Source organism: Sorex araneus, chromosome 4 (assembly GCF_027595985.1).
Source record: "Sorex araneus isolate mSorAra2 chromosome 4, mSorAra2.pri, whole genome shotgun sequence".
Lineage (NCBI taxonomy): Eukaryota > Metazoa > Chordata > Mammalia > Eulipotyphla > Soricidae > Sorex > Sorex araneus.
In genome coordinates, this window is record NC_073305.1 from 159,297,153 (window position 1) to 159,323,970 (window position 26,818).

Below are 26,818 nucleotides of genomic sequence, written 5' to 3' on the forward strand. Positions count from 1 at the left end.
GTAGTATAATTGGTACATGCTTCTATGTCTTGTTCTGGACCTTTATTATAAATGATTTTAACATTTAATACATATGGTTACTGTTGACTTTACAGCATATAAATTTCATTTCAATCTAAGTTGGCCAAACGCTTTTACCATGATCTGTTGTTGGATTTTGATTGAGGTCCTGGGGTTTGAACCCAGGTCTCATTCATGCAAAGCATGAAGTGTCATAGTAAGCCACTTCCCCAACTTAGCGTGTTAAATTTTGGTCAAAGGTTTTTTTTCTTCCCTTCTGCCTATTATCAGTTAATTTCCAAATGCAGTAACTTCTAGAAAAACTCTTTTCTGGACCCAAAGTTTTATTTTAAGACAATGTGCATCGTCATTTAATTTGCTATATTGGATATGCTATGAGTATATTTAGAATATTGCTAGGAGTGAGCTTGATTCATTGTTCTTTTCTTGGTGCAAACTTATCTGTTCTTTGTTTCAAAAAGAACTAATCTGTCAAAATGGCCAAGTCATACTGACATTCCTGTAAGGTTTGAAAGAATTCACTTAATGTGGTACTTAGCTTTTTGCTGATCATTTGCTCTACCCCTGGCTGGCAGTGGGACATTTGGGAGATTTCTCCTTCTTTGATTCAGTGGAAGTTTAATATTTCTTTATAGGCCTAAGTACTTTATATTTTGCTACAATTTGTTCCTTTGTACTTTAATTTTCAAATTTAGATAAATTTATAATGAAATTATTTTGTGGTAGAAATTCTTCACCATTGACAGACAGTATGGAGACTAAAATAAGCCAGCATTGCTGATATAGCATATGTAATCTTAAATAGTTATAGTATGAAGTCTGATTAAAGTAAGGTATATTATTTGATTATTTGGCGACAGGTGCGACTAAGGTCATGTCTGGTGATGCTGGGAGGAGGCAGCCAGTAGGTGGGGAGAAAACCCAGGGACCTGCTCTGCTTGAGAAAGACATGTGCCTCTGGCCACTAAGCATATTCCCGACCCCCAAATTTTAATTTAAGTATTGAATAAAACTTCATCTTAATTATTGATATGGGGGGCTGGTAACCCACTCCTTTGCCTTAAAGTCTGAGCCTAAGTTGAAAGCCTCATTGGCCCAACCCTCGCCCCAGTTATGAAGCGTCTTTAAAGGCTTAATATTAATTCTGGTTGCAGACTTTTAAGTACTTCACTTGCTTTAATATTCACTCATCATAGTCTTTCTTTGGAAACTTTAAGCAACAAAATCACCTTAGGTGAGCTTGTTAAAATTATTAATGTGGAGGATAGGAATTTCTTGTATTGCTGTGGATGATGATTATAATATGAAAAAATGGGGTTCGGGTCAGAATTCAAAGAAACGAAGCACATAGTTTGCATGCAAGCAAGAAGACCTGGGTTTATATGCCCCCCCAAGCAGAAAGAACAGAGTTGTTCCAGAGTATTGCTCGAAACATATGTGCATATATAGATGTTTTATTACATATACATTTTATATGTGTGTATATATACACACACATAAACTCATAGATTAAAATAATTTGTAAGGTTTACAAGTGCTAATATTTCAAATATTTATGGGATTGGGAGAAATTATTTGGCCTTCTAAGCAGCATTTTGTGGAGCCCAGGGGTTTGGTAATAGGAAAGTGGGCCAATGCTAAGTCTTGGTGATGTGCTGTTCAGGCCCAGCAGTGTTTGGGGGCACTAGGGCCATACCTGGTGGTTCTCAAGGAGTCATTTGGTGCCAGGAATTAAACTTGGGTCCTTGTGACTCTGGTCCTTGAGCTCTCTTCATGGCCCTTATTGAATTGAAAATTTACAAGAAGACTGTCTTGACCCACTTTTTTAGGTTTCTCTGTGTGTGTTTGTGTGTTTTGGTTGTTTTTTGGTTTGGGGCCACAACCAGAAGTTTTCAGGACCTATTTCTGATAGCTCAGTGCTTACTCTTGGCAGTATTCAGGGGATCATATGTGGTACCAGGGATCAAACCACTATTGGCATGTGAGGCCTTAATCTCTGTACTGTACTATCCCTTCAGCCCTTACTGCATAATAAGGACTATAAACTTGATTTAAAATAACCCTAATTATAGGATAACATTGATTTGTTCCTTCTCCTGGGCTGCAAAGAGCTTGGACTTGTTGTATTGCACCCATTTACAGTGCTCCTGAGGCACTCCCATTCCTCTGTGTTTATCCTTGACTTCTCTGTGCTCTCTTCCTTAACCAGTTAATCACCAATTTCCCTTAAGCAGTACCTGTGACTTGTAATGGCATATTCCTCATAAGTCTTTGGATTTGTATTTGTATTGAAATACTGCTTTTCTCCTTCTCTTATGTCATTTTACATAGTTTACTTTAGAGTAATGTCCTTTTTTTGTATAGACACAGAAAGACAGTTATTGCTATGCTTTTGCAACTTGAGAGTTAATTGATTCCAGATAATATTCACACCTGGGCATCTGTTCTCTCGACTTAAGCCTCATTTGCCCTTAGTTCCTAGCACCTCTAAAGCAGGGTCCCGAGAAGGGACTGGATGGACCCTGGGCAAACTGTTAGCTACCCTGGAATCAAAACGGGCCAGATCAAGTGCCATAGTACTTAACTCTAAGTTAAGAGGACAGTCATGGACAAATTCTGTCCTGGTCCAAAGAATGACAACTGGATTAGGACCCTGCTAAGGTTAGGAAAGACTAATCTGGACTACCTGAGCACTGTAGTCTGGGATCTATAGTGAGATGTCCCCAGGAGAGCCACCCTAAAAGCTTAATATATCTCTTACTGTGTCCATACAAAATGACTAAAATTATTAAGAAATAGAATTAAGATGAATGTTTAAATGATTGTTGGACTAAGGAAAGGAGAAATACACTGAGGTGGTATTTCGCCATTGAGCTGAATGTCCTGGCTGCAGGAGGTCTTTGTCTTCCCTTGGAAGGAAGGGCTTTCATGAAAATGTGTTAATTCTGTTACCTGACCTACATGTGGTTGGAGGTTGGAGGTGAGACCAAGGCTGCCAGACGGAGTGCGGAGAGATTGCATGGGGGGGACAGAAGGAGATAGGAATGAGGGGCAGCGTGAGACTGGAACAGGCACGTGGGGGGAATGATATAAACAGCAACTGATTACCAACGAGCCTGGTGGCCCTGTTCCCTCCTTCACATGTCTGTACGCAGCGGCTGCAGGCCTTGGTGGGGTAGCAGCTCATGGCCACCGGATGCCCTTGGTGGGTGAGAGAGAGACCGTCACCGCCGCTGCACTCACTTATTTATTTTGTGATTACACACCCCATTTCTTGTCTCATTTCAGCATTCCAGATGCAACTCATTTGATGTTGTTTTCGTAGGGTCTAACTCTCAAGTGTCTTGTTGACTGGGTCGCTTTATAAAATAAGACATTTGGTACCAGGAGGTTGACTCCATGGCTTCGAGGCTGGCCTCACGTTCCGGGAAAGGTCAACTCAGAGAAGCGATCACCAACTACATTGTAGTCGAAGGCCATGTGGGGGAAGGGAGTTGCGGGCTGAATGAGGGCTAGAGACTGAGCACAGCGGCCACTCAACACCTTTATTGCAAACCACAACAGCTAATTAGAGAGAGAAAACAGAAGGGAATGCCTTGCCACAGTGGCAGGGTGGGGTGGGGGGGAGATGGGATTGGGGAGGGTGGGAGGGACACTGGGTTTACGGGTGGTGGAGAATGGGCACTGGTGAAGGGATGGGTTCCCAAACTTTGTATGAGGGAAGTGTGAGCACAGAAGTGTATAAATCTGTAACTGTACCCTCACGGTGATTCTCTAATTAAAAATAAATAAATTATAAAAAAAAAAATAAAAGGCATTATGTTAGCTTAATTAAATTACGTACAGCTATTGCATGATGTCACATATATAATGGAATATAAAAAAGCTGAACTCATAAAAATACTGGTACAGGGGTGATTACTAGAGGTTAAGGTGTGAGGGAGGGACTTAGGCGACATTGCTTAAAGAAAACAAACTTGGTAAAGTAGATAAATAAGTCCAGGATACCCACTATATAAATTGTGAGTATAGATAGCAATATCATATTATAAACTTCCAATTTACTGGGCCTAGTTCTTAACTGTTCTCAGATTTAGACTTTGATAGAGTATATTAACTTTCTGTCTTCTGAATATGAAGATCCAGAGTTAAAGCCTAACTCTGCCAACTTGTGGGCTATTGACCTTAAGCCAGAAATGTCCCAGAGTCTCAGAGTGCTTATCTATAAAACCAATCAGTGACAAAAATATTCAATTACATAAAGTCTTAGGAGAACTAAACTCACTCCAATGTTCTTAATGTGCCTTTTCAACTTAAAAAAAACATTTTTTGACTGAGTGTTATATAGTATCATAGTTATTATAACATAACATAACATAATGAAATATAGTTATTTTAAGTTACTGAAAATTAAATTGCAATATATGCTTGACTATTCTATACATATAGTTCTGACCTGATATTCTGCTTATGAAATATTTGAAAGAATACGTATGTGTATTGAGGTGTAAGGAAAAACAAGAAGCTGAAAGTTAGGATAGGTTTAAAGGCCAATGTTACTCTGTATAAGATATTTCCATATTTGGTGGGAAGGATTTGGGCCATGTGGGTGGTGCTCAGGCCTTATTCCCAACTCTGTGCTCAGGAATTATTTAGGGGACTATGTTGTATTGAGAGTCATACCAGGGTTGGCCGCGTGCAAGGCAAACACCTTACCTCCTATACTCTCTCTCTGACCCTGTTCCCAAATTTCCCCATTATTGTTGATGACAATGTATTTGCGCAACTTCCTCATTCATTTTACATGTTTGTTGACTGTTTTCTATTTGTCACACCTTTAAAACTTTACTAAGGTTATATGATAGCATTCAGCTATTTCTAAGAAGTGTCAAATTTTGTTAGAAACTCATCTAACACTAATATATCAAGTCTAGTGGGCACAAATATGAAAATATACTATTAAGAATAGAATATTTTTGAGTATTGTATGTTTCTAACACATTTTATAAATATTCTTTGACATGGCAATAGAAAAGCTAAATTAATCACTATTATTTTCTTTGTGGGATATAAAAAATTCAGGGTGATGGGAAGAGTTATCCTTGAAATAAAGAGGGGTATTTACTGGGATTAAAAATGTAAATACTATACAATAAAACTATCAACTTTGAGTCAATCTGTTTATATTGAGTTTATATTGTCAACACGTGCCAGCAGTCCTAAACAAAATTGTTTAAACTTTAAAAAAAAGTTTTTTTGTGTCTGTAAGTTTAAATAGTTTATTTTTCTACTGTTCAGTCTTACATTTGTGTGTTAATTTTACATTAGCACATCTTATTATCTTTTAATTAACTTAGTTTACTTACCTCTTAATTAACACCAGTTTTCATTTAAATGTTTTTTTTTCCAGAAAACACTTAATTTTTATAGTCTGAGCCTCACAGACTCAGTTCCATACAATGATATTTAGAGCAAGTTCTAAAATATTTCAAATCTTTTAAACTGCTTTGAGCATACTTTGTGCTTGAAACTTCTGTATGGAAAGTGGTACTGCTGTTTTAATTTTTTTACTGGAGTTTTGAAAAATAGTGGTAAAGTTATTGGTAACAAAAAATACTTATGTTGTGCATTTTCTGTCATGTCTATGCATTAAGTTTTTATTTATGCTTAAAAATTTTCAGTTTGTAGAGTCATTTGAAAGTGTCTAGACATAATTTTAAAAAATTGCAACTTCTGGAATTTATTGTGAAATAGAATCTTTATTTCTTTGTCACACTTGTTATCCTAATATTTAAGAATTTTCCCATTTTTATATATTCCATCATGGGATAAAAATTTTTCAAAGTTAGAATAAGTCAGTTCTTTACTCACTTATAAGCAAATGTACTTTAAAAACCTGATTATACTATCCATGGAAAAACAATTTGATAGACTCATTTACAAATTTGAAGAAGTTAGCTTTCCAAATAGAATGTTTGCCCTTTAACCAAATAAATGCTTCAATATAGTAAAGTACATTCAGTATTTTAGAATATTATTTCATTATCTTCCCTTTAACACAATATTACTGTCATTGTCACTGTCATCCCATTGCTCATCCATTTGCTCGAGTGGGCACCAGTAATGTCTCCATTGTGAGACTTGTTGTTATTGTTTTTTGGCATATCAAATACGCCATGGGTAGCTTACCCGGCTCTGGCGTGGGGGGCTGGATGCTCTCGGTAGCTTGCTGGGCTCTCTGAGAGGGGTGGAGGAATCGAACCCGGGTCGGCTGCATGCAAGGCGAATGCCCTACCCGCTGCGCTATTGCTCCAGCCCTTAACACAATATAATATTTGTTTAAAAATCTAAGGTAGCATGACTACATATACAAATTTCAGTAAAATAATAGATTTGTGTCTTATGCTTCTCCATGCTATTTTATTACAAGATTAACACTGGATAAATTTTTGTTGAAAAGAGGTATTAAAAATAAAATGCTGCAAATATCACTGTCTTATCATCAAATTTTATAAAACTGTTCTGTGGTACACTTCAAGTTCTGGAATACTCTTGATATTCTTCTAAGGTAAACATGACTATCCGGTCACTCAAAGATGGCCTTGAGGAACAGGTAGTGACTAATCTGCAAGATGAATCTCTTCCATTTGGTGATGTAGCTTCTTCTACTTTTCCAGATACCTGAGTCCATGCATCTTAAAAATTCTTAACCCAGAGGAAGTGTGTGTGTGTGTGTATCTGTGTTTGTGTGTATTTGCGTTTATATGAAGTAAAATGTTTTACTTCAATGTATTTACATACAGAAAGGCATGGGAGTAAGAAGAGGTGTGGAGGACTTTCCTAAGGGGAAAAGGCTTGTTTGCAATATTTCCTGGCCTGAATTTATGTGTTCTCTGAATACATAAAGTTAGGTTGGCTGTTGTTGCAGGAAAGAAGCCTTGGACTCTTGATGGTCTTTTTTATATTCTTATCTTGACAGCCTCTCCTGTAGCTTCTCCTATCCTGGGGAGGTCTCAGGGTAGTGTCTCAGTTTATGTATCTGGGTGTTGCCTATACAGAATTTTTAGTAGCTCAATGGGAAGAGTGGTTGGAGTGGTAGGGCTGAGGCTTTAGAACAATTTCTAAAAGGCATTTCTTACTCAACTTATGGGTCAAGCTGGCTCAGTGTCTAGGTATTTTGTAATAGTTTAGAAAAATCTGTACTGGGCTCTTATGTTTTGTGCAGCAAGGATCGAGATTCTTCCTCATGAACTCTGCTAGAGTGCAAATAATCTGTATTATGAAGAAAGATTAAAGACAGTTTATTAAATCCAAATATTTCCATGGCTATTTCAATCATAGTAAATGCTGTGTGTCCCAGGTACTAATTTAAGCACTGTACATGCAATAATTGTGTCATGACTTCCAATAATTTATTAGAATTACCTAATCATATTTTATAAAAAAACTGAGGGGAGACTTAGTTTATGAAAAAACTGAGTTAGGTCACTTGAAATAGATTTACTGGAATTTGAAACAAGATGGTAGCTTATAGAAGGTCTGTCACCACAAATCTATGGTTATCCATCTGCTCAGGAAACCAGGGAAAGTGTCTTTCAGAAAACCTGGTTTATAGTCTATTAAATGGACAAGCTCATGATTGTTTCTGTTTCTTTGTTTTTTTGTGGAAGGCAGTGGAGGAAAATTCTTATTTATTTAAGAGGAAGTCTAAACATGCGTTGCTGCAACAAGACATTCCTTTGCACAACCAAGAGTTAATTGGCAATACAACCAAGCATGCAGTGGGCCTTTCTTTCTTTCTTTTTTCTTTTTAATAATTTATTGATTTTTTTAATTAGTGAGTCACAGTGAGGGTACAGTTACAGATTCACACATTTTCATGCTTGTTTTATTTTCATGCAATATTCGAGAGCCCATACCTCCACCAGTGTCCATTATCCACACTTATGAACCCAGTATCCCTCCCCCCCTACACCATCTCCCCACCCTATTCCACCTCTGTGGCAGAGCATTCCAATTTGTTCTCTCTCTCTCTCTCCTTTTGGGTGTTGTGGTTTGCAATAGGGGTATTGAGTGGCCTTGCTTTCTTGTTGAATAAATATCAACTGTTTCATAAACCAAACATAGAGAAAAGCATAGGTATTTAAAAACAAGTAAAAATAAAATCAGAACATGTAGTATTAAACACAATCTACCCAATACAGAGGACCAGAGGAAAAAGAAACTTAATAAATTGAACCATAAATCTATAGCCAGTGATATCCAAAATGTGAAAAACTCTATAGGAGAAATTATGAGACTAGCAAAATAAAAGGAAAATATTAAAATGAGAGACGAAATATATAGAATTTCTATGATACTTAGTGATGAACAAAGTTTGATGCTCTCCAAGGATCCTCTAATAAACTAAAATTCAACAAAAATATTTTTGAGATATGGGAAATCTAAATAGTGATAAAATAGTTGGTAATAATTAAGGAATTATTGTCAATTTAGTCTGATTGTATCACTGTCATCCCATTGTTCATCGATTTGCTCGAGCAGGTGCCATTAACGTCTCTATTCGTCACAGCCCTGAGATTTTAGCCTTCCCAATGAAAGCTTTGTTTTATAGTCTATGGATCTTGGCCATTGATGGGATTACATGGCAGTTTGTGGGTGTGGCTGCCAAGCTACTGGAAAATGGAGGATCTGGGTGGAGGAGTCCCAGTCCCGATCCAAGAAGGATTGACCATCTCAGTCCCAGGTCCCGCATACCTGAGTTCCTCTTCTAGTTCCTTCATGCGTGAGGATTGTCCAAGTATATGGAGAGTGGTCTTGAGCATGGCTGTGGCTGGGTTCTGGAGGTTTTTGGCTGTCAGGATTCTGCTTGGGGTGGGGAGGGAAACTCAATGCATCCCCCCTCCCCGGGGCTCTGGTGAAGACAGCCTGGCATGGGGGTAGGAGATTCTGCGTCTGTCAATTTAGTTTACATGAGAAAATAATATTCTCACCTTTTAAATAAGTATTAGCATCTTTTAGCAACACACTCTGTAGTGGTATTTCTCACAATTGGAAGTTATATGGCTCCTTTGGGCCCCCAGCATATTCCAAAGGGTCTGTAAGTGAAAACTGAGTGAATTGGAGGCCATTACATGAGGCTAGGGGGACATGAGCAGGACAGAGGAAAGCACTAAAAGCAAACAAGGTTTTAAGGTGCTATGCTTGGAAAAAGTTTGTGAAATACTGCTTTAAATTATTTAGGAATGAGATTATGGGATGTCTTGTTATTGCTTTAAAATGCCTAACAGATTTACAATGAGTTGAGAATTAACTAAGCTAGGTCAAGAGTACATGCATGATACGTGACTCATCTGACAATTTTTGCATGATTTAAACATTTTTAGATTGAAATAAAACCAATCCTTTTGATTACAGCAAAATGATTTACATTTTAATTTTCTTATAGTAAAACTGTTTCTCTCTGAGACCCTGCTGATACCATACCCTTTTGAACAAATGAGTCTTTTTGTTCTTTCCAAATGCAAGCAAGTAAACTTTAATATTTTTGGCTCTAAAACTTTAGCTTACAGGGACTGTAAACAAATGATGAAATCACATTATCACGTTTTTCTCTAAGTTCAGAAATCTCAAACTATACTTGATTTGCATAGATCACTGTATCACTATATCACTGTCATTCCATTGTTCATTGATTTGCTCGAGGGGGTGCCAGTAACATCTCCATTTGTCCCTGTTGCACGCTAGTGTAGCCCAATGGCATATTGGGGGCTCTCTCAGGATCAGGGGAATGAGAACCGTTGTTGTTACTGTTTTTTTTTCTAACTTAGAACAAGATCCAATTGTATAAAGTGCAGAATTTGTCAGCTTCTGTGAGGTTGTATAAGAACCACATGCAGCCAATACATTTTTTTACCCCAACCTCCCTATTTGCCCCCTCTACCAGATTGGTCTCACTTGAAGAGTGACCCTATACCTCACATTCCACGTTTTTTTGGGCTTGGCAACTGAGGTCTTGTTCTCAAACTGATCTAGTAGCCTTTGTCATCCCTTAGAACTGGCTTATGAGAGTGACTTGTATAAATGTTATGAATATTTAAACTTTGAGTCATAGACTGCCCTTCTTATGGGAGACCACACTCAAATAGACAATATTCAAGCAACCTAATGTTACAAGTGTCAAAGAAATCACTAGAATAATTTGTACATGGCCAGGAGTGAAATCTCAATGCAGGAATGGAGAACTGAAGCTGAAGTCCAGAATGTAATGGCCCTCCCAGTGTCCCTATTATCTCATGGAAAGGCTGACTCCCCATCAGCTAGGCCATCAGGGGCTAACTCCTCTCTCCTTTATTTCCATTTAGTTGGGTAGTAATACCAAGTAGTCACTGATACTCAATTTTGCCCATGAATGCAGTAGCACTATCTGTAGCATTGTCGTCCCATTGTTTATCGATTTGCTCGAGCGGACACCAGTAACGTCTCCATTATGAGACTTGTTGTTACTGTTTTTTGCATATCAAATATGCCATCGGAAGCTTGCCAAGCTCTGCCATGCGGGTGGAATACTCTCCGTAGCTTGCTGGGCTCTCCGAGAGGGATGGAGGAATCGAACCCGGGTCGGCTGCGTGCAGGGCAAATGCCCTACCAGCTGTGCTAGTGAGAGAAAATTCTGAAGTCAAATGAGGAATATGGAAATGTTAACAATGTCCACATTTTGTGAAAAAGTTAAAGGGCTAAGAAAGTGACTGGTGAAAGGGTAGATGGTATACTGCTTGATTCATACCTGACAATAAAATAATTTAGATTTATCTCACAAGGTGAAGATTTTCATCCAGCCAAAATATGCTGAATATTAGAAGCATAAGAGAAGAATGATTTGCAATATGCATAATAAGTATATATAATTAATATATATTCCAAATCATCATGTCACTTCAGATAATATATATATATATATATATATATATATATATATATACTCTTGCGCTACATTTGCTGTACTACCTCTCCAGCCCTTTCGTCACTTTAAATACAATTTTTTTTTGTTTATTTCTGTTTTGGGGCCACATCGGGCAATGCTCAGGGGTTACTCCTGGCTCTGTGCTCAGGAATTGCTCCTGGTGGTACTCAGGGAACAATATGGGATGCTGAGAATTGAACCTAGGCCAGCCATATGCAAGGCAAATGCTCTCTCCACTGTGCTGTCAACCTGGCCCCTCAAGTCACTTAGAAAGAAATTGAAACCGGAAATTATAGACCATGCATTATGGGTGTATTTTGTGTGAGGCTGGAACTATAATCAGTGAATCTATAACTCAGAAGTCTGACATCGAAAGAGTAGTAAGAGAATATATGTTTAAGTTCAGAGAAAATGTTGAGGGTGTCTTTTCTTTTTGTATGTTCCTACTCGCACTTACTTTTTTGATTGTATTGATATGAAGAAATTTGAGTATGTGACTAGCATTGAAAGGAGCAAAATGAGAAGCTGCAAAAAGTGGTACTGCTTTATTTTGTCGCAGGAAGGGTTTTGGAGCCCCTCCCTTACAGAGCCTGCAGTAAGACTATTGTGGGGGTGGGGTGGGGCTGCCAGGGAGTGACCCTCTTACTGTGCAGCATGCGAAGGGCAGGTACTTGCATTGCTGTTGCTCAGGGCCACTCCTGTGCTTGGGGTCAGTCCTGGCAGTGGTTGGGGGCCCATATTTAAGGGGCTGAGGACTAGTGCAGGTTGGCCTCATGCCCGGCAAGCCCCTTAATCCTGTTACCATCTCTGTGCCTCTGATACATTTATGACTGCATGTCTGTATATTGGCTTCTCCCTTTCATTTACTTCCGCGCTGATTTGCTTCCGCCCTCCTCACTGGCACTCCTGTATCACCTCAGGTCCTTTGCCCCCTGGGATTTCTCAGCCAGACCTTTTCCATCCATAACAATAATTAATCCCTAGGGCTAGAGAGATAGCACAGCGGGTAGGGCATTTGCCTTGTACGCAGCCGACCTGGGTTTGATTCCTCCATCTCTCTTGGAGAATGGCGTATTCGATATGCCAAAAACAGTAACAAGTCTCACAATGGAGACGTTACTGGTGCCCGCTCAAGCAATGGGATGACAGTAACAGAGATCACTATGTGTATATATATATATATATTTTTTTTTTCCCCTGAGAACTTTCTAGCTCATTTAAAATTGCATTTTTTTTTTTTTGCCAATCATGTCTTCTGGGAATCTTTCTCTGCTGAATAAATTTTCATTTATTTTTTTTGGGGGGGTGTCACACTTGGGGATGCACAGGGGTTACTCCTGGCTCTGCACTCAGGAATTACTCCTGGCGGGGCTCAGGGGACCATATGGGATGCTGAAAATTGAACCCAGGTCGGTTGTGTGCAAGGCAAATGTCCTAACCGCTGTTCTACCGCTCCAGTCACTCATTTTTTTTTTAAAGAAATTATTATAATTGATGAATTGATGCATTTACTTTGTTACAAACTTCTGATGAAATTGTCATTGTAATAGCTACAGATTCAGTTGTTCGGTAGACATTCATTAAGAACCTCTTGTGAATGTGCTGAGAGCCAAAAAGCCTGGCCATAGAGAATTAAATAAAATTATATTTAAAGGAAGTATAAAATGTTGTGGGAAGACAGTAAGGAAGACTAAACTTGACCTTGGAGCTTTGTAGAAAGCTTCATGGAGCAGGTGACATTTGAGCTGAATCTTGATGGATGAGTGGGAGCTTGTTAGCTGGAGAGAGGAAATAATATGTACAAATGGCCAGGGTTGTGAAAAATTCATGGCATGCTCTGTGTGTGTGTGTGTGTGTGTGTGTGTGTTACGGAGAGAGAGGAGAGACAGAGAGGCTTACACTTGATCTTAGCCAAAAGGCCGAGAAGTGATGAGACAGAGAGGTTCAATGATTTATCTCAATGGGAGCAATAAGATGGGTGAGATTTTTTTTCTTCTCATTGTTTTTTGCTTTTTTAAACTAAGGCAAAAAATTCCACAGGGCAGAAAAATTCTATACTCAACACAATACTGTTTCCAGTAGCTATCGCATAACATATCTAAGATATGTTTAAAAAGAGGGAGAGAGATGCAATATATCAAGGAATTTAAACATCCACCTGTAGGCAAAGGGGACTTTAGGTGAATGAAAGACCTTATGTCTTAGATAGACCTGTGTATAAGAGGGACGGAGAAATAGACTCAGTTAGGGGCCAGTCAGACCAGGTAAAGATGGAGTTTTGTAAACATATTAGGGAAGTGACTATTGAACTGTAGAAAGGAGTGTTTTAACATTCCTTTTCTTCAAAAATGTTTTGAATTTAACTTCCTCATTCAATCATCTTGAATGATACTTTTTTATTTTATTTTTATAGCTTTACAACAAAGCTTTAAATAGAATCTGTAAATCTGGATTAATTTAGGAGTAGAATAGTATTTTTCAGAACTTTACTTCCCAGCAAATTCACTTTGAGGAAGTAACAGCTTTTTACTGGTTATATAATTTAAAAGATGTTGCATCATTGTGAGATACAACGTTCCAAAATTGTTTACAATTGACTTTCAGCTGTCCAGTGTTCCAATATTTGTCCCTTCACCAGTGTCCACTTCCCTCCACCAATGTTCCTAGTTTCCCTTTACACACACAGCCTGCTTCTATGGCACTTTTCTTCTTTTTCTTTTTTTCTTTTAGGGACTGTGGTTTTTGCAACACTGTTACTGAAAGGGTAATAGTCATTTTACCTCCTTTCAGCAATAGTTCTTGTCAGTGTGATCACTTCCCACTATAGTTGTGGTAATGTTTTTTTTAAAATTTATTTTATTCTTTAATTAGTGAGTCACCATGAGGGTACAGGTACAGATTCACACATTTTTGAGCTTGTTTTTCCCTCATACAATGTTCGCAAACACATCTCTCCACCAGTGCCAATTCTCCACCACCAATAAACCCAGTATCCCTGCCACCCCCCAATCCCATCTCCCCCCACCCCACGCTGCCTCTGTGGAAGGGTGTTCCCTTTTGATCTCTCTCTCTCCAATTAGTTGTGGTAATGGTTTCTTCTGACCTACCAGCCTTCCCCTCATGTGGCAAGCTTTCTACTAAGGACTAGTGCCCCTGTTCTTAGTTTCTTCTGTATATGGATACTATTCTGCTACTATGTTTCTTTACATTTTTTGGAAATGAGTGTGATTATTCCATGTCTCTCCCTCTGACTCACTTTACTCAGCATGATACTCTTCATGTCACATCTATGTTTCATGCCTTCATTTTTTCTAATAGCTGTGTTGTATAATCCATTGTGTAGATGTTCCACAGCTCCTTAAACCACTTGTTTGTTCTTGGGCACATGGTGTTTTTTTTTTTTTTTAACAGATTTCGGCTAATGTGAATAGTGCTGCTGGAACACAGGAGTTAAGATATATTTTCTGAATCATTATGTTTTGGTACCATTAGGGTATATTTACAGGAGTGAAATTGCTTCATCCTACGGAAGTTCAATTCCTAGTTTTTTGAGGAATGTCCACATTGTCCTTCAAAAAGATCGAAGCAGTGGACATTTCCACCAGCAGTGAATGAAGGTTCTTTCCCACTCCACCCCCACCCCACCATTTTGCCAGCAGTGGTAAAATTTTTTTTTTTTTTGTAGGTAGGGCGTTTGCCTTGCACGCTGCTGACCCTGGTTCGATTCCTCCACCCCTTTCGGAGAGTCCAGCAAGCTACTGAGAGTATCCCACGCCCATGGCAGAGACTGGCAAGCTAACCGTGGCATATTTGATATGCCAAAAACAGTAACAACAAGTCTCACAATGGAGATGCTACTGGTGCCCGCTCAGGCAAATTGATGAGCAATGGGATGACAGTGACAGTTATGATTTCTGGTATCTTTGGTATCAAAGTTGTTTGATTTACATTCCTTAATGATTAGTGATGCAGTGCATTTCATATGCCTTTTGGCCATTTGGATCTCTTTTTTGAGATAGTTTCTGTATCTCTCGTCTCTATTTTTTGATGGCCGTGAATGTTTTCTTTTTTTCTTGTAAAGTTCTTGTATGGGCTTACCACAAAGCTTTTTTTTTTTTTTAACAACAAAGCTTTCAAATAGAATCTGTATACCTGGATTAATTTGGAAGTAGAATATTATTTTATATATGCCTTTATATACATAAAGGTTTATATATACACAAAGCTTTATATATACAAAGCTTTATATATCTTTGATTTTAAGGTATTTATGGGATTAATGAAGGACAATAATTTCTCCTAGTCTGTGGACTGTTTTTGTATTCTTGGTTTCATTTCCTTTGAGATGCAGAAGCTTCTTAATTTAATGTAGTCCCATTTGCTTCCACTATAATCATGTTTTCTTCTCAGAAGATCTCTGGTATTAATGCTACTTTATTCTTTTTTTGTTCACATCGGACTGAGCTCAGGAATTCCTTTTGGTTCTGTACTCAGTTATTGCTTCTATCTGGCTCTGGAACCAGTGAGATGCTGGGATTTGTCTCAGGTCAGCCACGTGCAAGGCAAGAACCTTACTGCTATAACTATCTCACTGTCACCCCCTTTATTCATTCTTATTTCTTTTTCTTGACAAAGTTTTTTTTTTCCCTTATTGATCTTTGAATTCTTGTGACCAATGTTTTTAGACCAACTAAACACCCACCCCTGAGTCTATCCCCAGACCCCTTACTGGAAGATCCAGAGATTAGGTAGTAGCCTTGAGTGAAACTCTGGTAACACTCTCTGTTTGTTTGCTTAAAGTAGATGGGTGATGGGTAATTTTTTTTTTTTCTGAAAGGGAATATGTGAACCAAGTATGGGACCTTCTTGTATTAAGACTTTTCTTGTTGTGTTGTATGTTACATAAATTAACCACTAAATCACCTCAAGATTTATTTTCTAGAAATGCTTATTTCCTCTCCACATTTTGGTAATCTGCCAAAAGATCTCTGATTAATACTTGCCTTAGAATTAAGTGAGCTTGCATCGATGAATTATTCTCTGCAACCTATTGTTACTCTCAGCCCATTTAAGAAATAATAATAGATAATAATGGTAGCTAAAATATGCTATATTTTGCTGTGTACATGGGCTTTAGAATAGTATGAGAAGCAGTTGCCAAGACTCCCATGTGTGTCAGGCACAATTTTTAAAATATTATATGCTTTGACACAAAAATATATACTATGTATTGATTTATTTAATTTTTGTATATGTTATATTACTTTATATTTAAGCAGTATCTTGAAGTAAGTACTATTATCCCCATGTTTTATTTTGATTTCTTGGGTTTTCTTAAGCTACAGTCAACTGTGCTCAGGGCTTACTTCTATTACTGTGCTCAGGGATCATTCCTGTGGGTTTTTGGGGACCATATGAAATGCCTGGGGTTAAGCCAAGTTAGCCATGCAAGGCCGTATTCTCATTCCTATCTCTCCTTCTCCAAGTAGCTTAGCTGGGGAAAACAGACACAATAGATAACTGGCCAAGTCTCCAAACTAATCAGTGGTAAAGTCCCCAACCCATTTCAAACCTGTGCAACAAGTTTGCTTTTGAGCCACTATTTTCATATTAATACATCACTACTATTAAATCATAACATTTTTCAAATGTGCTGCACTTGAATTAAGTCCTGAGGTACTTGGTATATTTTCTAAAATCTAAACATTTCAATCACATAGATGAAGTTGGTAATCTTATTTATTAGATGAAGTAGGTAGTATTACTAAAGCTGAACTTACAAATACTACACATGACTTGCTATTGGAAAAAGTTACATATTTGATCTATGGAAAGTACTCAGTTGTAGTATTAGTCATCAACTATAGCTTTTCCTCACAAAATTCCTTGTGCCTGAGGAACACTCTTTTTCATTTTTTTACTTTGGAATTATTTAACAAAATTTTAATTTTATTTTTATTAAGGCACCATGATTTGCAAACTTGTTTATAATAAGTTTCAGACATACAGTGTCCTAATACCAGTCCCACTTCCAGTGTCAACTTCTCTCCACTGATGTCTCTTGGTTCTCTCACAACCCCCAGGCTGCCTCACTGACAGGAACATTTTTGAGGGAGGTTGGGGGAGAGGGGGCAAATCTATCAGTACTCAGGGATTACTCCTGACTCTGTGCTCAAGGTCACTCCTGGTGAGTCCAGGGGACCATATGGGATACCTGGGATTGAACCCTGGTCAGCTGCATGCAAGGAAGCACTTTATTCACTGTACGATCACTCTGCCCTGGAAGGCATCTTTTTAAGTTGAGTTATTGTAGTTTGGGTCTCATGCTTTCAGTTTTGTGACTCTGTTCCAGCAACACCTCACCTTTACAACTCTACTGACACAGTACTTCACCTCTACACCACTGATGTGACTAAGGTCCCTGACCCCTACCCTGTCTGCCTCTTCTTACTCCCCCTTCACTTTCTTGAACTTCATTGGTTAATGGAAGTCAATGAGTATTTCTATTGAACTTTGCCTTTGCAGTGGTCAAAATGATGCAAAAACACTGATGAGTATAAAGTAATATTTGGAGTCTGAAATCTAATTTTTGGTTTTGTTCAGAAAGATTTTGAGGAAACAGTCTTTTAAAATAATCCTGAGAATTTAGTTACAGGGATAGGCTCCATATTGGTCATGCTGATTGCAACACTAGTTGGGCTATTCACGGAAGCCTCATCAGTATTAAGAAGCTTTTATTTATTTTTGTCAGTAGACCATATCCTCTCTTCGAAGCACTGTGTGCAATTAGCCTTAGCTTATTATTTCACTTAGCCTAAAATTTTAGACCAGACAATATCAGGATATGTATCAATGTGGGTTTCAGGTATCTGAACCCTGCTGTTGGCCAGCAGCTAGCTACCTTGGCAAAGATAATTTAACTGATGAATGTTTCACATCCTGTCACTGTGTGATTAAATAACAGTTTTCTGCAAAACTATCATTTTGAAATAATCACATATTCTGCTTTTCAGCATCATAAAGTTGATAAATAGGACTTAATTTATTTTTCTCCTGATGAGTTCTGTTTTTTTTTTATATTTAATTATTAAAGAAAAGTCTTTGGTGGCTTAGTATGCTACTATATTGACCCACCAATTTTATTTTCAGGTTCTTTTTGTTTTAATTGAGACAGAAATATTATTAAGAGCACTGTTAGTTTTTTATTATTCTGTAAATTAAATTTATAACGGTGAGGGTTATACTATGAGTGGTCAGTAAGGATTTTTTCTTTTTTTTTCTGATTCTATTGACTGCTTTATAAACAAAATTTATGTTTTTTACTTTTGTGTGTTTATGTGAAGCCAGAGCCTTCAGGATATTAGGCTTTCTGGGAAAACCTTGTTATTCTCCAAACTATATCAATCACTCTATTAAATCTAATATTTCATTGAAGAAATTGCCAAGGGTCCGCTTTCAATTTTGGTCAAACGTCTTTTTTACTTGATTATTTCATGTCAAATCCACACAGAGTTTCTGAAGTGGGCTCCACGCAGTCTTCATACCTGAGAGTACCCTATTTCCTGCTTCCTTATTTACATGACTTCTCAAAGTCAGCATTTTGATAATAACTTATAATGAAAACAATCCTTTTCAAGGGAATGGATTGCTATGTGCAGGAGGCATTTTGGGTGACTGAGCAGCTTAAGTCATCTCTTTATTTGAGGATAAATGATGAAGGAGAGTTTGAATGGGTTACCAACTTATAAATTAATCTCGAGGTACTCAAATTATTGTAAACCACCTGAGCTTTCCTCTCAGCTTTTAAATCACATGATATCAATCTTTGCTCATTTTCCTCTGGGTAATTTGTTATTATGCTTATGGTAACCAACTCCACAAGACATTAACCGGCAATCCACATTACCAGCCAGTATATGTTACAGCCCTAAAATAAAAATAAACCTGCTGAAGAAATAACTGGAGACATCAACCATGCTTTTCTGTCTGCAAAATGGCATGACAGTTTGGGGATTTGTAACTGAAAATAAATTTAATTATGTCACTACCTTGCTGCCACTAATTAGTGCCTGAGATGTGTATCAAAAGGGCAGTTGCAGTGCAGGTTTGGAGAAAGAGGGTTCACTACAAAGGCAAGACGAAGAAATGGACTGCCTCTCTCATTCTTACTACCTAAAGTGACATTTAAATTAGATATCAGGAAATGACCTTTGTTTTTGTTTGTTTATGTTAGCAAGTTATTTTCTCCTTTGCTTTAGTAAATAGGGAAGAGACTTTACAGCAGTTTGCACTGCCTGCAAATGTTTTGCATACCTGTAACCTTTCAATTAATGTTATTTATGTTTCAATAAACCACCACCGCTACTTTTCCAGATGTTCTAATCCTTCATGTAAATGAATTTATTAGATCCAGCCACCAGACTCAATGAAATCTGCCAAATTCACTGTCTAGGCCACATACCATGGTGTTTAAGCTGTATTTGCATAAGCTTGTTCTGTAAGTGTAATCTTATGTATCATCTGCAGAGTTAAAGTTTCACTAATGTAAATCCCTGACAAATCAAATACAGATGTAGCTTTTTGCCCTTAGGGTTGAGCCTGTCAATTCTCTGCTCTCATATCTACCTCCTCCTCTTGGCTCAGGGTCTCCCTCTCCTCAGCTTTTTTTTTCAATCTAACTAATCTTTCAAAATTGTTTATGTAAATACGTTGCAGCTACTAAACATGGCAGTGGACATTGGCTTCTTTGGTCCTCTTTGGCTCACTCAGACTAAAACAACGTTGGCACATCATTTGAATTGGGAGTTGTACCACCTGGAAAAATTTGCCCTGCCAATCAGTGGATGGCAGACAGATTGTTTCAGTTTGCCTAGAGATGTTTTAGATAAGGAGGAGTCAAGCTCAATAAATGGCTTAATGTCAGCCGGCAAATTCCATAATGTGGCCAAGGTAAATTCAATAATAGGCCAATAGAGAGGAGAGGGCTGGCATGAAGAGGCTCCGGTGGGGGAGGGGGGAGGGTATGCCTCTTCATGTTCAGCCTTTTTAGTTATTGTTACAACCTCGGTGAAAAGGATTCAGCATTGGCTTCAGAAACATATGACAGGTTTAAGCCGTGTATAAAAAGAGGGAAAATATCACTGTTGGATGTGGAGGGTTCTTAGAGTTCTTGGGGTTTGCTTTTGATTATTTTAAAGTCTAAATATGTTTCCTCTGCTGGTTGCCCAGTTGCTATTTATTTGGTTTTAGCCTTTGATCCCCCTGATGCTGGCACATCATAAAAAACATATTCCTGCTCAAGTCTTATATTATGTAGTTTGTTTCTGTTCAGGGTGTTCACCAGGCAGGGCTGCACCCACTGAATAAGCCTCTCTTTGTTTTTGATAGACTCCAGGTGTTTATCGCTATAAGTTAGTAATGGGGTTAACCGCAAGAAGCAAACTGGAAAAAGAAGGAATTGAGGAAAATTCTGAGTTTGATAGCTTAGGAGTCTGCCTTCTGGCAAAACCCCTGAGGGAATAAATATGCTGAGAAAAAGAGGCCTTGCTTCTACTTCCTAATCTAGCTGCTGATTGGGATTTTACTATGCATAGCTATGCATTCTTGATTCATGATTTCTTCTGTGAGTTCCTTTGAAAGGGGCCAAAAAATTCCCTATCCCTTTGCATTTCCATCATGGAACACAAATGAATAATGATGGCTATTCCTGAAGAGATTACTGATATCCAAATTCCTGATCTGAGCTAGAAGGATTAATGCCAGAAACAATTTTCCACCTGTGGTAACTTTTTCTTTTCCCTTTTGAGTGGAGAGGGCAGAGACATAGCAAAATTTCAGGATGAATGTCTAACAACTCGGCAGCAAAAGTGATCAGGAGAGTCTCTTCTTTTCTATTACTTTCTACTTAGGAGGCTTCTGATTTTTGCTTTATTTTTTCTGATTAGACAGACATAGTTTTAGAGAGTTAGAGGCCAATGTAAGGGGATTTTATGATTAATTTTAAGATTATTGAAAAGGTTTTTTCATTTGTTTAAACTCTTTTTTAAAAAATTTTTATTTTATTGAATCACCACGTGGAAAATTATAATGCTTTCAGGCTTATGTCTCAGTTACACAATACAATGCTGAAACAACCATCCCTTCCCCAGTGCCCATATTCCACCACCAAAAAATAAAAAAAAACAACCAGTATACCTCCCATCCCAACTCCCCCCCCCCAACTGATAAATTTCAGTTTATTTTCTCTTTACTTTGGTTACATTCAATATTTCAATAAAAATCTCACTATTATTGTTAGGAGTTCCCTACTGGAGTCAGACCTGTTATGAAGAGATACGGATTTCTGTATTTTAGCAACTAAGTCAAGGGAAATTTCTTCCAGATATTGGATCATTGCAAGCTTGTAACTCTCATCTGTGGTTGTCATAATATGGCGGTCACCATGCCCTTCACCCCCAGCAAGGACAAGGCGAGAAAGAGAAATACCTTTCCCCTCCTGGGCAGGCATGAGGCCGCGGCTTAGTTCTCAGTCTGGAGACATTCTGCAAGGAGCTGCCGATACCAAAAGTAGTTTGGCTGGCCTCTGCAGTCATGCTCATGCAGCTTCGGAGAGGCCGCACCCGTGTGGGCCCCCGGGATCACATCTCGGCTAAACTCTCTTTTTAAAGGAATACCTGTAGGGGCAAAGTATGCTTGATGCTTTGGGATCCAAGAATAATATCAGGTCCTGGAGATAATACAGATTTGCTATCATTAAACCAGGACTTTTGTTTTTCATAATTTTTAAAGTCATGCAGTTGCAGGTATAATAAGAACTTGTCATCAGATATGAGAATTGTACGGTTAAAATTAGAATTCAGAAAATGTGCATTAACACTACAGCCAGTGTCTAATGAATATGCATTTTATAAAGTACTGTATCAAATAGGAAAGTATTGCTTTAAGAAATAATTGGACTTGTCCTAGACATTGTTTGGATTTTACATGAATCAACACAGTTACTTTTCTCTCTTTGACTGATGAGGCAATCTATATCATTATCATTATTTATTAAAGAGAAAACAGGCACAAAAAATTTAGTTCCTTTGCTCCAGCAAAAAAGAATGTCATGAGCAAGAATAACGTATGAGCCTCTGAAACTTGTGCTGTGTAAATCTCAAATTGAAAGAGGTAAGATTTCTAATTTCTAGAAACTAAACAGAATGTCTACATAGCATGATTTTATTTGAAAGAATAAAATGCTCCCCCACAAACCCCCACAACCTATTGTTAAAAGTTCTATTATGTTGCTTCCACTCTTTTTTTTTAATTATTTATTTTTAATTAGTGAATCAACGTGAGGGTACAGTTACAGTTTTATACATTTTTGTGCTCGTGTTTTCCCCATACAAAGTTCAAGAACCCATCCCTTCACCAGTGCCAATTCCCTACCACCAGTAAACCCAGCATCTCTCCCGCCCTCCCCAGTCCCATCTCCCCCCACCCCACACTGCCAGTATGGCAGGGTATTCCCTTTTGATCTCTCTCTCTGATTAGGTGTTGTGGTTTGCAATAAAGGTGTTCAGTGGCCATTGTGTTCAGTCTCTAGTCTATATTCGGCACGCATCACCCTTCCCCCGCATGACCTCCGACCACATTTTACTTGGTGTTCCCTTCTCTGAGTTGCCCAGAATGAGAGACCAGACTCCTAGCAGTTCTTGGAGAGTCACGTAGTGACAGGGATCAAATCACTGATACTTTCAAGCAGTTTGTGCTCCAGCTCTTTCAGCTATCTGTTTTGATATTATATATTTGCCATTATACATATGTGTGTATATATATTTTGCCATTATATATATTTGACATTTTTGCCATTATATATGTATATAATTATATTTCATATGTCCATATACACATATATATGTGTATATATATACATTATATTATATACATAAAATGACAAAAATGTCAAATACCAACTTAAATTATTTCAAAATGAGTTTAGTTTTACTTTCTTTGGGTAAGCTTTTCTAATGCCATTAAAATGTGATTTAATGTCTACTTTCTATGTATAAATTAATGACAATTTAATTTTGTGTCTATAATCTCAAATTAAAGTGGCATTCATAGAACTACAGTTTATTATATTTTTTTCAAAAAGATTTTTGTTTTTCCAAAGCAGTTATTTGTCCGTCCTTCCTTCCTTCCTTCCTTCCTTCCTTCCTTCCTTCCTTCCTTCCTTCCTTCCTTCCTTCCTTCCTTCCTTCCTTCCTTCCTTCCTTCCCTCCTTCTTTCTTTCCTGTACTGTAGTGTACATTCAATTCAAAGTTGTCAAATTCAAATTAGATTCACCCCAAGTAAATCATCAAGAAATTCTTATTTACTTATTAGTTTGGAAAAGAATGATAGATTTCTTTTGAGACAGTAGAAATTGAAAAGAGCATAGGACACTAAAGAACTACTTACTAAATATTTTCAGAGAAAGGGAATATTCAAGACATCAGAGATGTATTTGATCGATTTGTTTATATGCCAACAAAAGAACTAGATTGGTATTCTTGATAATTTCAGCTCTTGATTTCTTATAGTTTGCATTTCCAAGTTTTGGGCCATTGGATTGAAGTGTTGGGATGAAAGGGTGGCAAAAAAAGGTAGTTCTGTTCTTAAGATAAACCATTTGATACAGTCAGGCATTTCTGATCCATTTAATTCTCGTACAAGGACATATGATTCTGGGAAATCAAGGCACCTCTACCCCACAACTTTTAATTTATGTAAATAGTAGTGGAGTATAGCATTTCTTCTTCTCCCGCCCCCATTTTTCTCAGAGAATCTGATCATTTTCTACGTGCTTGGTTCAAGTTTTAGAAGAATTTATGTAGAAAAACAAATACAAAGGATTTAGAAGGATTATGAAAGTCATTGCAAATATGTTCTTTGATACATTTTCATTTGTGAGCGTTACAGGAGCAAAAAAATCTGAGAAGGAGAGTTTGGGCTTAGCATGCAAGTCAGCAACAACAACAGGAACAATAACAAAACACACATTTAATCAGCTGGGCTGCCTCCAAACTGGCTTGAAAAGGAACAGTTCTCCAGTGGATACTATACAGAGCTGAGCTAAAAAGACAGAAATTGACTACACAAAGTCAGAAGTGCCTGCATGTATATAAAATACTTTCAAGTCTGGGAATAAATACTTTGTTCTTTCACTCCAAGCTGTCAGATTCCACAACATCATCACCAATGAAAGAACAACACCACGGTCACACCATCAGCATGAGCGGTTAGGACCTATGTCCCCATACACTCTATATTTTATTGCTGGTTTACCCTTCCCTTAAAGCTGCCCAAATCTTATCATACTTTTTATCTCAAAATATAATATTGGGAGAGCAGTGCCAAAAGGATATACATTCCCTCTACTCACCAATTTTTCTAATATTGCCAGTCTACTAGACAGTTTCATATTTTGATGAAATTGCTTTGGCCCCTTGTGAAATTGCTCTTACTAAAGTGTATTTGGCGTCGTGCCCTTGGTGAGGCAGGCAAAGAGGAGCAGCCATAAGAAATGATTGTATTTATTATTGAAAAGATCTTCTTAAGTATGCTATTTATCAGTGTCTTCTTTATGAGTCCCCAGAGACATTTCTGTTAAGTCTAAGAAGAAAGCTCTCCTCTCAAGAAAGTTGTATTTCCTAACTTACAGACACCAAGTTATCTTGATCTGTCAACTCAAGCAGCATTCGAAGAAACAACCAAAGGCAATAGAAAGGAAGGACTGGAATTTAGCAGGACTTCCTCAACCTTCAACCATCACCAGGACAAGGCTGAGGGTCAGGGAATAAGTTAGAGAAGGGAACACTAGGACAATCACAAAGGGGAAATGTGCCTGCATAGGTTGTGCAATGAGGAAACTGGGACATTGGTGGGGGATAGTGAGCACTGGTGAAAGGATTGAAGTTGGAACATTGTATTCCTGAAACTCAATCACAAATATCTTTGTAACTTTGCAATTCATGGTAATTCAAAAATGGATTAAGAACAAGCATTCAAAGGAAAAAAATCTTTTATTTCATATTTTTAAAATAAAAAGATTAATCACTGTGAGATACAAAGTTGTTGATTATTGAGTTTCAGTCATAGAATATTCCAACACCTGAACCCTCACCAAACATTTTCCCCTGCGACCAATGTTGTCCTCAGTTTCAGGAAACAAAGTCCTTTTAAAAGCACAACAAGAATATGCAATTTTTATGGTACTGCCAGTTATTTAATCAGACAAGTGGACTGAAATTGATTATAAAATGAAATTGTCTGTCATCAATAATGTAACCCACTTTTAAATGCTGTGGGGAAAATTCTTTAAGTTTAAGCATTTCTTTCTATTTCAAAGACATCTACGCTTCCAAATTGATGATGATGATGATGACAGCAGTTGTGCCGCTAGTGATGAGGAAGTGAAGGAAGAGGATATTTGTTTGTAGGAGTCTTGTTAAGTTTTACCTTTTTCTTTTTCTTTTTTTTTGGTTTTTGGGTCACACCCAGCGATGCACAGGGGTTACTCCTGGCTCATGCACTCAGGAATTACTCCTGGCGGGGCTCGGGGGACCATATGGGATGCTGGGAATTGAACCCAGGTCGGCCACGTGCAAGGCAAACGCCCTACCCACTGTGCTATTGCTCTAGCCCCAATTTTTAGCTTTTTCAAAAGTAAAAACCTTCTTATGTCATTGTTTCTAGTTTGCTGACTTAAAAAAGGATGGTTATGGAAATTTCAACCTAGAAATTCTGGTTATGGCAAAGCAGAGAAGTTTATTTATTAAGAAAACAAAATAAATCTCAGATATTTCATTATCATAAAAATGTTAATTGATGGCCTACTTTATGTCTATTTGATTGGAATCCAAAAGGATATTGTCAAATGGGTGTCAGGAGGGCTGGTTCATGGTAGGAAACTTGCCACGGGGTGAGGGGAGTGCAGTTAACAGAGAAGAGAACAGTATGACAATGATAGTTGGAAATAATCACTCTGGTCAAGGACTGGGTGCTTAAAAGTGATATGCACGATACCCTTTCAGTAACAGTATTGCTAACCACAGTACCAAAACTAAAAAATGGGAGAGAGAAGAGGGAAGGGAGGAAGAGAGGAAGGCAGTGAGAAGGAAGGAGAAAGGGAGAGAGAGAAGTGTCATAGTGGCAGTCTTTGGGCAGGAAATTGGCAGGAGGGAAACTGGGGACATTGGTGGTGGGAAGTGTACACTGGTGAAGGCAAGGGTGTTGGAACACTGTATGACTGAAACTCAATCAAGAACAACTGTGTAACTGTCTCTCTAGGTAGTTCAATTAAAAAAGAAGCTACCTCAACACAAAGATGGTCCTGAATCAGCAACTTAGTGTCAGTAACCTAACAGTTCCACCTAACCTAGCCGGTCCACCTAACTACTTTTTTTAGCAGAGAACTCAAAAGAAATGTAGTTTTGGAGGTCCCATTTTTAGAGGTGGAGTCAATTATTGCAGGTGAACAAGACCTGTAGGTGATTCTGATACACTCAAAAGCTCGAAAACCATTTCTACACAAAAAATCTCAAATTACTCTATGGCATAAGTACTGGGTCAAACATTTACTGGTGGGCCTAGTCTCTCAAAAGAAAATACTCCAGGCTACACTATTAAATATTACCCAATGAAGGGGGTATTTTATATTTACAGTATGATCAACTTTATATTTTTCCTTATATCTAAAATATTGATTCAAAGAAATAAACAGAAATTATTCAAATGATATAATCTTATTTTTTCCGTATTTTTTATGGTAGTTTTTTCTTTAAAAACTAACAATTTTCTCTGAGGTGG